Below are 13,987 nucleotides of genomic sequence, written 5' to 3'. Positions count from 1 at the left end.
TGGAGTTGCCTCTGGATGGTTTATCCTTTTGCCTGGGCTCCAAAATTTCTCTCTGTTACTCCTCCCATGGGTATTTTCTTCCCTATTCTAACAAAAAATGAAGTAACCACATGGTGGTCTTCCTTCTTCTTGATTTTCTTGTGTTTTCCAAATTGCATCTTGGATATTCAAGGTTACTGGGCTAATATTCACTCTGTGATTGCATATCAAGCGACTTCTTTTTTAATTGGGTTACCTCACTGAGGATGATATCCTCCAGAAACATCCATTTACCCAAGAATTTCATAAATTCATTGTTTTTAATAGTAAAGTAGTACTCCATTGTGTAAATGTACCACATTTTCTGTATCAATTTCTCTGTTGTGGGACATCTGGGTTCTTTCCAGGTTGTGATCATTATAAATGATGCTGCTATGAACATAGTGGAGCATGTGTCCTTATTACCAGTTGGAACATCTTCTGGGTATATGCCTAGGAGAGGTATTGCTGGATCTTCTAGTAGTACTATTTCCAATTTTCTGAGGAACTGCCAGACTTATTTCCAGAGTGGTTGTACAAGCTTGCAATCCTACCAGCAATGGAGGAGTGTTCCTCTTTCTCCACATCCTTTCCAGCATCTGCTGTCACCTGTAATTTTGATCTTAGCCATTCTGACTGATGTGAGACAGAATCTCAAGGTTGTTTTGATTTATATTTCCCTGATGACTAAGGATGCTGGACATTTTTTCAGGTGCTTCCCAGCCATTTGGTATTCCTCAGGGGAGAATTCTTTGTTTAGCTCTGAGCACCATTTTTAATATGGTTATTTGATTTTCTGGAGTCTACCTTCTTGAGTTCTTTAAATATATTGGATATTAGTCTCCTATCTGATTTAGTATAGGTAAAGAAACTTTCCCAATCTGTTCGTGGCCCTTTTTGTCTTATTGACAGTGTGTTTTACCTTAGAGAACGTTTGCAATTTTATGAGGTACCATTTGTCGATTCTGAATCTTAAAGCACAAGCCATTGCTGTTCTATTCAGGAATTTTTCTCCTGCGCCCATATCGTCAAGGCTTTTCCCCACTTTCTCCTCTATAATTTTCACTGTCTCTGGTTTTATGTGGATCCACTTTATCCTTGACCCACTTAGATTTGACCTTAGTCCATGGAGATAGGAATGGATCAATTCTTATTCTTCTACAGGATAACCGCCAGTTGTGTCAGCACCATTTATTGAAAATGCTGTCTTTTTCCACTGGATGGTTTTAGCTCCCTTTTCAAAATTCAAGTGACCATAGGTCTGTGGGTTAATTTCTGGGTATTCAATTCTATTCCATTGGTCTTGTCTGTAGCTATACCAGCACAATGCAGTTTTAATCACAATTTTTCTGTAGTACAGCTTTAGGACAGGCAAGGAGATTCCACCTGAGGTTCTTTTATCATAGAGAAGAGTTTTTGCAATCCCACGTTTTTTGTTATTCCAGATGAATTTGCAGATTGCCCTTTCTAATTCGTTGAAGAATTGATTTGTAATTTTGATGGGGATTGCATTGAATCTGGAGATTGCTTTTGGCAAGATAGCCATTTCTACTATATTGATCCTGCCAATCCATGAGCACGGGAGAGCTTTCCATCTTCTGAGATCTTCTTTAATTTCTTACTTCAGAGACTTGAAGTTCTTATCATACGGATCTTTCACTTTCTTCTTTAGAGACACACCAAGGTATTTTATATTATTTGTTACTATTGTGTAGGGTGTTGTTTCCCTAATTTCTTTCTCAGCCTGTTTATCCTTTGTGTAGAGAAAGGCCATTGACTTGTTTGAGTTAATTTTATATCCAGCTACATCACTGAAGTTGTTTATCAAGTTTAGGAAGTTTTCTGGTGGAATTTTTAGGGTTAGTTATATATATTATCATATCATCTGGAAATAGTGATATTTTGATTTCAACCTTTCCAATTTTTATCCACTTGATCTCCTTTTGTTGTCGAATTGCTCTGGCTAGGACCTCAAGTACAGTGTTGATTAGGTAGGGAGAAAGTGGGCAGCCTTGTCTAGTCCCTGATTTTAGTGGGATTGCTTCAAGCTTCTTACCATTTACTTTGATGTTGGCTACTGGTTTACAGTAGAGTGCTTTTATCATGTTTAGGTATGGGAGTTGAGTTCCTGATCTTTCCAAGACTTTTATCATGAATGGGTGTTAGATTTTGTCAAATACTTTCTCCGCATCTAACGAGATGATCATGTGGTTTTTATCTTTGAGCTTGTTTATATAATGGATTACATTGACGGATTTCCATATATTAAACCATCCCTGCATCCCTGGAATAAAACCTACTTGGTCAGGATGGGTGATTGTTTTAATGTGTTCTTGGATTTGGATAGCGAGATTTTATTGAGTATTTTTGCATCGATATTCATAAGGGAAATTGGTCTGAAGTTCTTTATCTTTGTTGCTTCTTTCTGTAGTTTAGTCGTCAGAGTAATTGTATCATAAAATGAATTGGGTAGAGTACCTTCTGCTTCTATTTTGTGGAATAGTTTCTGAAGAATTGGAATTAGATCTTCTTTGAAGGTCTGATAGAACTCTCCACAAAACCCATCTGGTCCTGGGCTTTTTTTGGTTGGAAGATTATTAGTGACTGCTTCTATTTCTTTAGGGGATATAGGACAGTATAGATCATTATTCTGATCCTGATTTAACTTTGGTATCTGGTATCTGTCTAGAAATTTGTCCATTTCATCCAGGTTTTCCAGCTTTTTTTTTTTTTTTTTTTTTTTTTTTTTTTGAGTATAGCCTTTTAGAGAAGGATCCGATGGTGTTTTGGAATTCTTTAGGATCTGCTGTTATGTCTCCCTTTTCACTTCTGATTTTGTTAATTAGGATGCTGTCCCTGTGCCCTGTAGTGAGTCTGGCTAAGGTTTTATCTATTGTGTTGGTTTGCTCAAAGAACCAACTCCTCAATTTGTTGATTCTTTGAATTGTTCTTCTTGTTTCCACTTGGTTGACTTCTCCCCTGGGTTTGATTATTTCCTGCTGTCTACTCCTCTTGGGTGAATTTGCTTCCTCTTGTTCTAGAGCTTTTAGTTGTGTTGTCAAACTGCTAGTGTGTGCTCTCTCTAGTTTCCTTTTGGAGGCACTCAGAGCTATGAGTTTCCCTCTAAGAAATGCTTTCATTGTGTCCCATAAGTTTGGGTATGTTGTGGCTTCATTTTCATTAAACTCTATAAAGTCTTTAATTTCTTTCTTTTTCCTTCCTTGACAAAGGTATCATTGAGTCGAGTGTTGTTCAGTTTCCACGTGAATGTTGGCTTTCTATTATTTATGTTGTTATTGAATATCAACCTTAGTCCATTGTGATCTGATAGGATGCATGGGACAATTTCAATATTTTTGTATCTCTTGAGGCCTGTTTTTTGACCAATTATATGGTCAATTTTGGAGAAGGTACCATGAGGTGCTGAGAAGAAGGTATATCCTTTTCTTTTAGAATAAAATGTTCTGTAGACATCTGTCAAGTCCATTTGTTTCATAACTCTGTTAGTTTCACTGTGTCCCTGTTTAGTTTCTGTTTTCATGATATGTCCATTGATGAACGTGGTGTGTTGAAGTCTCCCACTATTATTGTGTGAGGTGCAATGTGTGCTTTGAGCTTTACTAAAGTTTCTTTAATGAATGTGGCTGCTCTTGTATTTAGAGCATAGATATTCAGAATTGAGAGTTCGTCTTGGAAATTTTTTGCATTTGATGAGTATGAAGTGCTCCTCCTTGTCTTTTTTGATAATTTTGGGTTGGAATTTGATTTTATTAGATATTAGAATGGATTCTCCAGCTTGTTGCTTCAGACCATTTGCTTGGAAAATTGCTTTCCAGCTTCTTCTTCTGAAGTAGTGTCTCTCTTTTTCGCTGAGATGGGTTTCCTGTAAGCAGCAGAATGTTGGGTCCTGTTTGTGTAGCCAGTCTGTTAGTCTATGTCTTTTTATTGGGGAATTGAGTCCATTGATATTAAGAGATATTAAGGAAAAGCAATTGTTGCTTCCTATTGTTTTTGTTGTTTGAGTTGGCATTTTGTTCTTGTGTCTGTCTTCCTTTAAGTTTGTTGAAGGTTTACTTTCTTGTCTTTTCTAGGGTGTAGTTTCCATGCTTATGTTGGTGGTTTTCCTCTGTTATTATTGGAAGCGGTGGATTCATGGAAAGAAATTGTGTGAATTGGGTTTTATCATGGAATTCTTTGGTTTTACCATCTATGGTAATGGAAAGTTTGGCTGTGTATAATAGCCTGGGCTGGCATTTGTGTTCTCTTAGTGTCTGTATAACATCTGTCCAGTACCTTCTGGCTTTCATAAGTCTCTGGTGAAAAGTCTGGTGTAATTCTGATTGGCCTGCCTTTATATGTTACTTGACCTTTTTCCCTTCCTGCTTTTAACATTCTATCTTTATTTAGTGCATTTGTTTTTTTGATTATTAGGTGTGGAGGAATTTCTTTTGTGGTCCAGTCTTTTTGGAGTTCTGTAGGCTTTATGTATGTTCTCGGGCATCTCTTTCTTTAGGTTTGGAAAGTTTTCTTCCATAATTTTGTTGAAGATATTTGCTGGCCCTTTAAGTTGAAAATCTTCATTCTCATCTACTCTTATTATCCATAGGTTCGGTCCTCTCATTGTGTCCTGAATTTCCTGGATGTTTTGAGTTAGTATCTTTTTTCATTTTCCATTTTCTTTGATTGTTGTGTCGATGTTCTCTATGGAATCTTCTACACCTGAGATTCTCTCTTCCATCTCTTGTATTCTATTGCTGATGCTCACATCTATGGTCCCAGATTTCTTTCCTAGGGTTTCTATCTCCAGCGTTAACTCATTTTGGGCTTTCTTTATTGTGTCTACTTCCCTTTTTTTATTTCTGGGGTTTGGTGGGATTTTTTCCCATTTTTTATTAGGTATTTAGCTCATTTACATTTCCAATGCTATACCAACAGTCTCCCATACCCACCCACCCCCACTCCCCTACCCACCCACTCCCCCTTTTTGGTCCTGGCGTTCCCCTGTACTGGGGCATATAAAGTTTGCGTGTCCAATGGGCCTCTCTTTCCAGTGATGGCCGACTAGGCCATCTTTTGATACATATGCAGCTAGAGTCAAGAGCTCCGGGGTACTGGTTAGTTCCTAATGTTCCACCTATAGGGTTGCAGATCCCTTTAGCTCCTTGGCTACTTTCTCTAGCTCCTCCATTGGGAGCCCTGTGATCCATCCATTAGCTGACTGTGAGCATCCACTTCTGTGTTTGCTAGGCCCCGGCATAGTCTCACAAGAGACAGCTACATCTGGGTCCTTTCGATAAAATCTTGCTAGTGTATGCAATGGTGTCAGCGTTTGCATGCTGATTATGGGGTGGATCCCTGGATATGGCAGTCTCTACATGGTCCATCCTTTCATCTCAGCTCCAAACTTTGTCTCTGTAACTCCTTCCAAGGGTGTTTTGTTCCCACTTCTAAGGAGGGGCATAGTGTCCACACTTCAGTCTTCATTTTTCTTGAGTTTCATGTGTTTAGCAAATTGTATCTTATATCTTGGGTATCCTAGGTTTTGGGCTAATATCCACTTATCAGTGAGTACATATTGTGTGAGTTTCTTTCTGAATGTGTTACCTCACTCAGGATGATGCCCTCCAGGTCCATCCATTTGGCTAGGAATTTCATAAATTCATTCTTTTTAATAGCTGAGTAGTAGTCCATTGTGTAGATGTGCCACATTTTCTGTATCCATTCCTCTGTTGAGGGGCATCTGGGTTCTTTCCAGCTTCTGGCTATTATAAATAAGGCTGCTATGAACATAGTGGAGCATGTGTCCTTCTTACCAGTTGGGGCATCTTCTGGATATATGCCCAGGAGAGGTATTGCTGGATCCTCCGGTAGTACTATGTCCAATTTTCTGAGGAACCGCCAGACTGGTTTCCAGAGTGGTTGTACAAGCCTGCAATCCCACCAACAAGGGAGGAGTGTTCCTCTTTCTCCACATCCATGCCAGCATCTGCTGTTAACTGAATTTTTGATCTTAGCCATTCTGACTGGTGTGAGGTGGAATCTCAGGGTTGTTTTGATTTGCATTTCCCTGATGATTAAGGATGTTGAACATTTTTTCAGGTGCTTCTCTGCCATTCGGTATTCCTCAGGTGAGAATTCTTTGTTCGGTTCTGAGCCCCATTTTTTAATGGGGTTATTTGATTTTCTGAAGTCCACCTTCTTGAGTTCTTTATATATGTTGGATATTAGTCCCCTATCTGATTTAGGATAGGTAAAGATCCTTTCCCAATCTGTTGGTGGTCCTTTTGTCTTATTGACGGTGTCTTTTGCCTTGCAGAAACTTTGGAGTTTCATTAGGTCCCATTTCTCAATTCTCGATCTTACGGCACAAGCCATTGCTGTTCTGTTCAGGAATTTTTTCCCTGTGCCCATATCTTCAAGGCCTTTCCCCACTTTCTCCTCTATAAGTTTCAGTGTCTCTGGTTTTATGTGAAGTTCCTTGATCCACTTAGATTTGACCTTAGTACAAGGAGATAAGTATGGATCGATTCGCAGTAACCAGTACCATGCAGTTTTTATCACAATTGCTCTGTAGTAAAGCTTTAGGTCAGGCATGGTGATTCCACCAGAGGTTCTTTTATCCTTGAGAAGACTTTTTGCTATTCTAGGTTTTTTGTTATTCCAGATGAATTTGCAAATTGCTCCTTCTAATTCGTTGAAGAATTGAGTTGGAATTTTGATGGGGATTGCATTGAATCTGTAGATTGCTTTTGGCAAGATAGCCATTTTTACAATGTTGATCCTGCCAATCCATGAGCATGGGAGATCTTTCCATCTTCTGAGATCTTTTTTAATTTCTTTCTTCAGAGATTTGAAGAACCTCTGGTGGAATCACCATGCCTGACCTAAAGCTTTACTACAGAGCAATTGTGATAAAAACTGCATGGTACTGGTTACTGGTATAGAGACAGACAAGTAGACCAATGGAATAGAAGTGAAGACCCAGAAATGAACCCACACACCTATGGTCACTTGATCTTCGACAAGGGAGCTAAAACCATCCAGTGGAAGAAAGACAGCATTTTCAACAATTGGTGCTGGCACAACTGGTTGTTATCATGTAGAAGAATGCGAATCGATCCATACTTATCTCCTTGTACTAAGGTCAAATCTAAGTGGATCAAGGAACTTCACATAAAACCAGAGACACTGAAACTTATAGAGGAGAAAGTGGGGAAAAGCCTCGAAGATATGGGTACAGGGGAAAAATTCCTGAACAGAACAGCAATGGCTTGCTCTGTAAGATCGAGAATTGACAAATGGGACCTAATGAAACTCCAAAGTTTCTGCAAGGCAAAAGACACCGTCAATAAGACAAAAAGACCACCAACAGATTGGGAAAGGATCTTTACCTATCCTAAATCAGATAGGGGACTAATATCCAACATATATAAAGAACTCAAGAAGGTGGACTTCAGAAAATCAAATAACCCCATTAAGAATGTTGGCTTTCCAATATTTATGTTTTTATTGAAGATCAGTCTTAGGCCATGGTGGTCTGATAGGATACATGGGACAATTTCAATATTTTTGTATCTGTTGAGGCCTGTTTTATGACCTTTTATATGGTCAATTTTGGAGAAGGTCCCGTGAGGTGCTGAGAAGAAGGTATATCCTTTTGTTTTAGGATAAAATGTTCTGTAGATATCTGTCAGGTCCATTTGTTTCATAACTTCTGTTAGTTTCACTGTGTCCCTGTTTAGTTTCTGTTTCCACGATCTGTCCATTGATGAAAGTGGTGTGTTGAAGTCTCCCACTGTTATTGTGTGAGGTGCAACGTGTGCTTTGAGCTTTACTAAAGTGTCTTTAATGAATGTGGCTGCCCTTGCATTTGGAGCGTAGATATTCAGAATTGAGAGTTCCTCTTGGAGGATTTTACCTTTGATGAGTATGAAGTGTCCCTCCTTGTCTTTTTTAATAACTTTGGGCTGGAAGTCGATTTTATCCAATATTAAAATGGCTACTCCAGCTTGTTTCTTCAGACCATTTGCTTGGACAAGTGTTTTCCAGCCTTTCCCTCTGAGGTAGTGTCTGTCTTTTTCCCTGAGATGGGTTTCCTGTAAGCAGCAGAATGTTGGGTCCTGTTTGTGTAGCCAGTCTGTTAGTCTATGTCTTTTTATTGGGGAGTTGAGACCATAGATATTAAGAGATATTAAGGAAAAGTAATTGTTGCTTCCTGTTGTTTTTGTTGATATAGTTGGCATTCTGTTCTTGTGTCTGTCTTCTTTTAGTTTTGTTGAGGGATTATCTTCTTGTTTTTTCTAGGGCGTGGTTCCCATCCTTGTATTTTTTTCCTGTTATTATCCTTTGAAGGGCTGGTTTTGTCGAAAGATAATGTGTGAATTTGGCTTTGTCATGGAATAATTTGATTTCGCTATGTATGGTAATTGAAAGTTTGGCTGGGTATAGTATCCTTGCTGGCATTTGTGTTCTCATAGTGTCTGTATAACATCTGTTCAGGATCTTCTGGCTTTCATAGTCTCTGGTGAAAAGTCTGGTGTAATTCTGATCTGCATGACTTTATATGTTACATGACCCTTTTCCATTAATGCTTTTAATATTCTATCTTTATTTAGTGCATTTGTTGTTATGGTTTTATTGTGTGGGGGAATTTCTTTTCTGGTCCAGCCTTTTTGGAGTTCTGTAGGCTTTATGTATGTTCATGGGCATCTCTTTTCTTAGGTTTGTGAAGTTATCATCTATAATTTTGTTGAAGATATTTGCTGGCTCTTTAAGTTGAAATTCTTCATTCTCATCTACTCCTATTATCCGTAGGTTTGGTTTTCTCATTGTGTCCTGGATTTCCTGGATGTGTTGAGTTAGGACCTTTTAGCATTTTGCATTTTCTTTGATTTTTGTGCTGATGTTCTCTATGTAATCTTCTGCACCTGAGATTCTCTCTTCCATCTCTTGTATTCTGTTGCTGATGCTCACATCTATGGTACCAGATTTCTTTCCTAGGGTTTCTATCTCCAGCGTTACCTCACTTTGTGTTTTCTTTATTGTGTCTACTTCCCTTTTTAGATCTCGTATGGTTTTGTTAATTTCTATCTCCTGTTTGGATGTGCTTTCTTGTTTTTTTTTTTTTTTTTTCTTTTTTTTTTTTTTGGACGTCTACCTGTTTTGTTGTGTTTTCCTGTTTTTCTTTAAGGACTTGTAACTCTTTAGCAGTGTACTCTCGTATTTCTTTAAGTGTGTTATTAAGTCCTTTTTCATGTCCTCTACCATCATCATGAGATTTGCTTTTAAATCCGGTTCTAGCTTTTCAGGTGTGTTGGCTTACCCACGTCTGGCTGAGGTGGGAGTGCTGGGTTCTGATAATGGTGAGTGGTCTTGTTTTCTGTTAGTAAGATTCTTATGTTTGCTTTTCACCATCTGGTAATCTCTCGAGTTAGTTGTTATTGTTGTCTCTGGTTAGAGCTTGTTACTTTTGTGATTCTGTTAGCCTCTATCAGCAGACCTGGGAGACTACCTCTCTCCTGAGTTTCAGTGGTTAGAGTGCTCTCTTCAGGCAATCTCTCCTCTTGCAGGGAAGGAGGACAGATATCTGGTGTTCAAACCTGCCTCCTGGTAGAAGTTGAAGGCCCATACAAGGGCTTGTCACAGAATCTGTGTAGCTTCTGTAGTGCACACTCTCATCTGTGCAGAGTAGTCTCAGTGGGATCCTGGAATCAAGATGTCTCCCCCAGATGCTGTGGCAAAGCCCTGCGGGTGGGGCGAACACCTCTCCTCTAGCAGGGAGTGTCCCCGAGTGTCCGGAGCCTGGAACAAGATCTGCTGCAGAAGCTCTGTGGCTTTCGCCTGTCCCAGAAGCTGTTAGCATCTGCAGTCCACACTCTCACCTGCACAGATCAGTCTTGGTGGAATCCGGGAATCCAAGATGGCTTCCCCAGCTGCTGTGGTAAAGCCAGAAAAGCAGTCTATCCCAGAGGATCTGTGGTTTCTGCCTGACATAGAAGCTGTTAGCTTCTGTAGTCCACACTCTCATCTGTGCAGACTAATCTAGGATGGATCCGGGAACCAAGATGTCTCCCCCAGGTGTTCAGGCCAAATGGGAGACTATTGATGACTGCTTTTATTTCTTTAGGGGATATGAGCTATTTAGATCATTAATCTGATCTTGATTTAATTTTGGTACCTGGTATCTGTCTAGGAAGTTGTCCATTTCATCCATGTTTTCCAGTTTTGTTGAGTATAGCCATTTGTTGTAGGATCTGATGATGTTTTGGATTTCCTCAGGTTCTGTTGACATGTCTCCTTTTTCATTTCTGATTTTTATTAATTAGGTTACGGTCCTTGTGCCCTCTAGTTACTCTGGCTAAGGGTTTATCTATCTTTTTGATTTTCTCTAAGAACCAGCTCCTGGTTTAGTTGATTCTTTGAATAGTTCTTTTTGTTTTCACTTGGTTTATTTCAGCCCTGAGTTTGATTATTCCCTGCCATCTACTCCTATTTAGTGAATTTGCTCTCTTTTGTTATAGAGCTTTTAGTCCTGTTGTCAAGCTGCTAGTGTTTGCTCTCTCTAGTTTCTTTTTGGAGGCACTCAGGGCTATAATTTTTCCTCTTTGGACTGCCTTCATTGTCTCCCATAAATTTGGGAATGTTATGGCTTCATTTTCATTAGACTGTAAAAGAGTCTTTAATTTCTTTCTTTATTTCTCCCTTGCCCAAGGTATCATTGAGTAGAGTGTTGTCCAGCTTCCTCATGAATGCTGGCTTTCTATTATTTATGGTGTTATTGAAGATCAGCCTTAGTCTGTGATGATCTGAGAGGTTGTATGGGAAAATATCAATATTTTTGTATCTCTTGAGGCCTGTTGTGACTGTTTATATGGTCTATTTTGGAGGAGGTAACATTTGATGCTGAGAAGAAGGTATATCCTTTTGTTTTAGGATAAAATATTCTATAGATATCTGTTAAATCCATTTGTTTCATAACTTCTTTTAGTTTGAATGTGTCTCTCTTTAGTTTCTGTTTTCAGGCACCATGAAAATAGCATATGAGAGGCTATTGTTGAAGCCTAGTTGCCGAGGAAGACAGCAGTGTATTGGCGATACCAATACCAAGAGATAACCACCAAGAACAGCACCAGCATTGGAGTACAGGCGGCTGAAACCTAGATGAAAATATATGTGCTACAAAGGGCAGAGCTAGAGGAGTCACGCAAGTCCTTGGAGGACCCCACAAGACAGTGAGTGAATCTCAGATATTAGAGACTTAGAGTTGATTTGCTTTTGGTATTGATTGTGCCCTGATATATTTCCCTCTTTAAGTGAGAATGTATTTTACTGGAACCCACAGTAAAGAGACTTTGCATTGTTGAAATATGTTGAATTTCAAAAGAGGTTGGATATTTTGAAGGGATTGAAATTTTAGTGTGTATGAATATGTAATTACTGTTGTATTTTTTAGTTATTTAGATCTTGTGGATGAATAAGAAAGTAAGAGTTGAGGCTTAAAAGTGATGTGTTATGTTTCAAGGAAACAAGGGGTCAGTATCAGCACATGCTGGCTAGGATCTGGAGAAAGAGGAACACTCCTCCATTGTTGGCGGGATTGTAAGCTTGTACAACCACTCTGGAAATCATTCTGGCAGTTCTTCTGAAAAGTGGACATAGTATTACTGGATCATCAAGCACGTCCTCTCCTGGTCATATATCCAGGTGATGTTTTAACCGGTAAGAAGGACACATGCTCAACTATGTTCATAGCAGCCTTATTTATAATATCCAGAAGCTGGAAAGAACCCAGATGCCCCTCAACATAGGAATGGATACAGAAAATGTGATATATTTACACAATGGAGTACTACTCACCTATTAAAAAGAATGAATTTGTGTAATTCCTAGGCAAATGGATGGACCTTGAGGCCATTATCCTGAGTGAGATAACCCAATCACAAAAGAACTCATATGATATGTACTCACTGATAATTGGTTATTAGCCCAGAACCTTAGAATATCGAAGATACAATATATAATCTGGAAAACACATGAAACTCAAGACGAACTAGGAACAAAATGTGGACACTTTGGCCGTTCTTAAAATTGGGAGCAAAACACCAATGGAAGGAGTTACAGAGACAAAGTTTGGAGCTGAGACAAAAGGATGGACCATCTAGAGATTGCCATACCTGGGGTTCTATCCAATAAATAGCCTCCAAACGCTGACAACATTGCATACACTAGCAAGATTTTACTGAAAGGACCCTGATATAGCTGTCTCTTGTTAGGCTATGTTTGGCCTAGCAAACAAAGAAGTGGATACTCAAAGTCAGAATGGAGGATCTAGAGAAAGTACCCAAGGAGCTAAAGGGATCTGCAACCCTATAGGTGGAACAAAATATGAACTAACCATTACTGCCCGGAGCTCATGTCTCCAGCTGCATATGTATCAGAAGACGGCCTAGTCAGCCATCTGTGGAAAGAGAGGCCCAGTGCAAAGTCTTGCAAACTTTATATGCCTCAGTACAGGGGAATGCCAGGGTCAAGAAGTGGGAGCCAGTGGGCAGAAGATTGGGGGCAGGAGGGTATGGGGGACTATTGGAAATGTAAATGAAGAAAATACCTAATTAAAAAAAAAGATAGGATTGAAAAAAAAACATGTGGTCAGTTTTACTGGATAGTGTTTTGTGTCAAGTTGACACAAGCTGTAGTTATCACAGAGAAAGGAGCCTCCCTTAAGGAAACGCTTCCATCAAATCCATTTTCTCAATTAGCGATCAAAGGGAGAGGGCCTAGCCCATTGTAGCAGATGCTGTCAGACATTGAAAGGTAGCTTGGTCTCTGGCTGAGCGAAGGCTTGAAGCCCAGGAAAAACTGAAGTTTTTCTTGTTCTTGGGCACCAGGTTCCTGTCACTAGCTTCATCCCCTCATATATTTGTGGCCATTAGTCACATGAGTGCAATGCCCCAAGCATCTCCACAGGTAGAGGATGTGACCTGTGGTCACATGGGCTCAAGACAGATCTCCATTTTGATGAGGTACCTTGAGGGCAGGAGGTCTTAGCTCAAAAGCTTTCCTTCCCAGACATTCCTCCCTGCAAAAGGTATATAATCTCAGGCCAACCCTGAGAAGTGGTATATGATTTTATACAACCATTTTCTGCCATGGCAATAAATGCCTTAAAACTATAGACTGCCTTGTTTCATTAGGATTTTTGTGGGGAGTCATTGAGAAGGTCTTTACCTTTAAAGTCACAGTCTTATTTTCTGTAGAAGACCTCGCTGCCCTACCAACCAACACCAATCCAAGCACAAGCCTACTATTACCATCAAGCCAAGGATGATGCCAACAGGACCAACAGGAGCTCCCTCTTTTCCTCCCTCCCCAGCCCCAGGCTAGGTCCAGCCTGTGGGCCTCTGTTCCCAGCTTTTCCATGGTTTTTATAGGCACTTGGATGTCCGATAGTCTGAAACCAGAAGTCACAGCCTCATTGCAGGCCCTGGGACTTTCGTTCCATATCTGGCTTCCTCATACTGCATGCACTTCTCCACTCTGGAGGAGTGTCTGGGGGTTTCCCTACTGCCCATCATCTGCCTGGTGACAGCATTGGGTAAGGGAGGTCAAATTATGTGTCCTATCTTCCTGAACAGCTGAGCCCTGTGGCAGAGTGGATGCAGGACCTTTAACCCTACATGATGGTATCCCTGGACTAGTAGTCTTGGGTTCTACAAGAAAGCAAGCTGAAAAAACCAGGGGAAGAAGACAATAAGCAACATTCCTCCATGGCTGCTGTGTCTACTCCTGCCTACCAGTTCCTGCCCTGTGTGAGTTTCTGTCTAGACTTCCTTTGATGATGAACAGCAATTTGGAAGTCTAAGCTACGTAATCTCTTTCCTCTCCAACTTGCTTCTTGGTCATGATGTTTTCTACAGGAATAGAAACTCTAAATAAGACACCATTCCAACATAAAATTGATAGTATTCAC

The sequence above is a fragment of the Mus musculus genome, chromosome 1, assembly GCF_000001635.26.
Source record: "Mus musculus strain C57BL/6J chromosome 1, GRCm38.p6 C57BL/6J".
Lineage (NCBI taxonomy): Eukaryota > Metazoa > Chordata > Mammalia > Rodentia > Muridae > Mus > Mus musculus.
The sequence above is the reverse complement of the archived record's forward strand: the minus strand, read 5'-3'. Positions refer to the sequence as shown.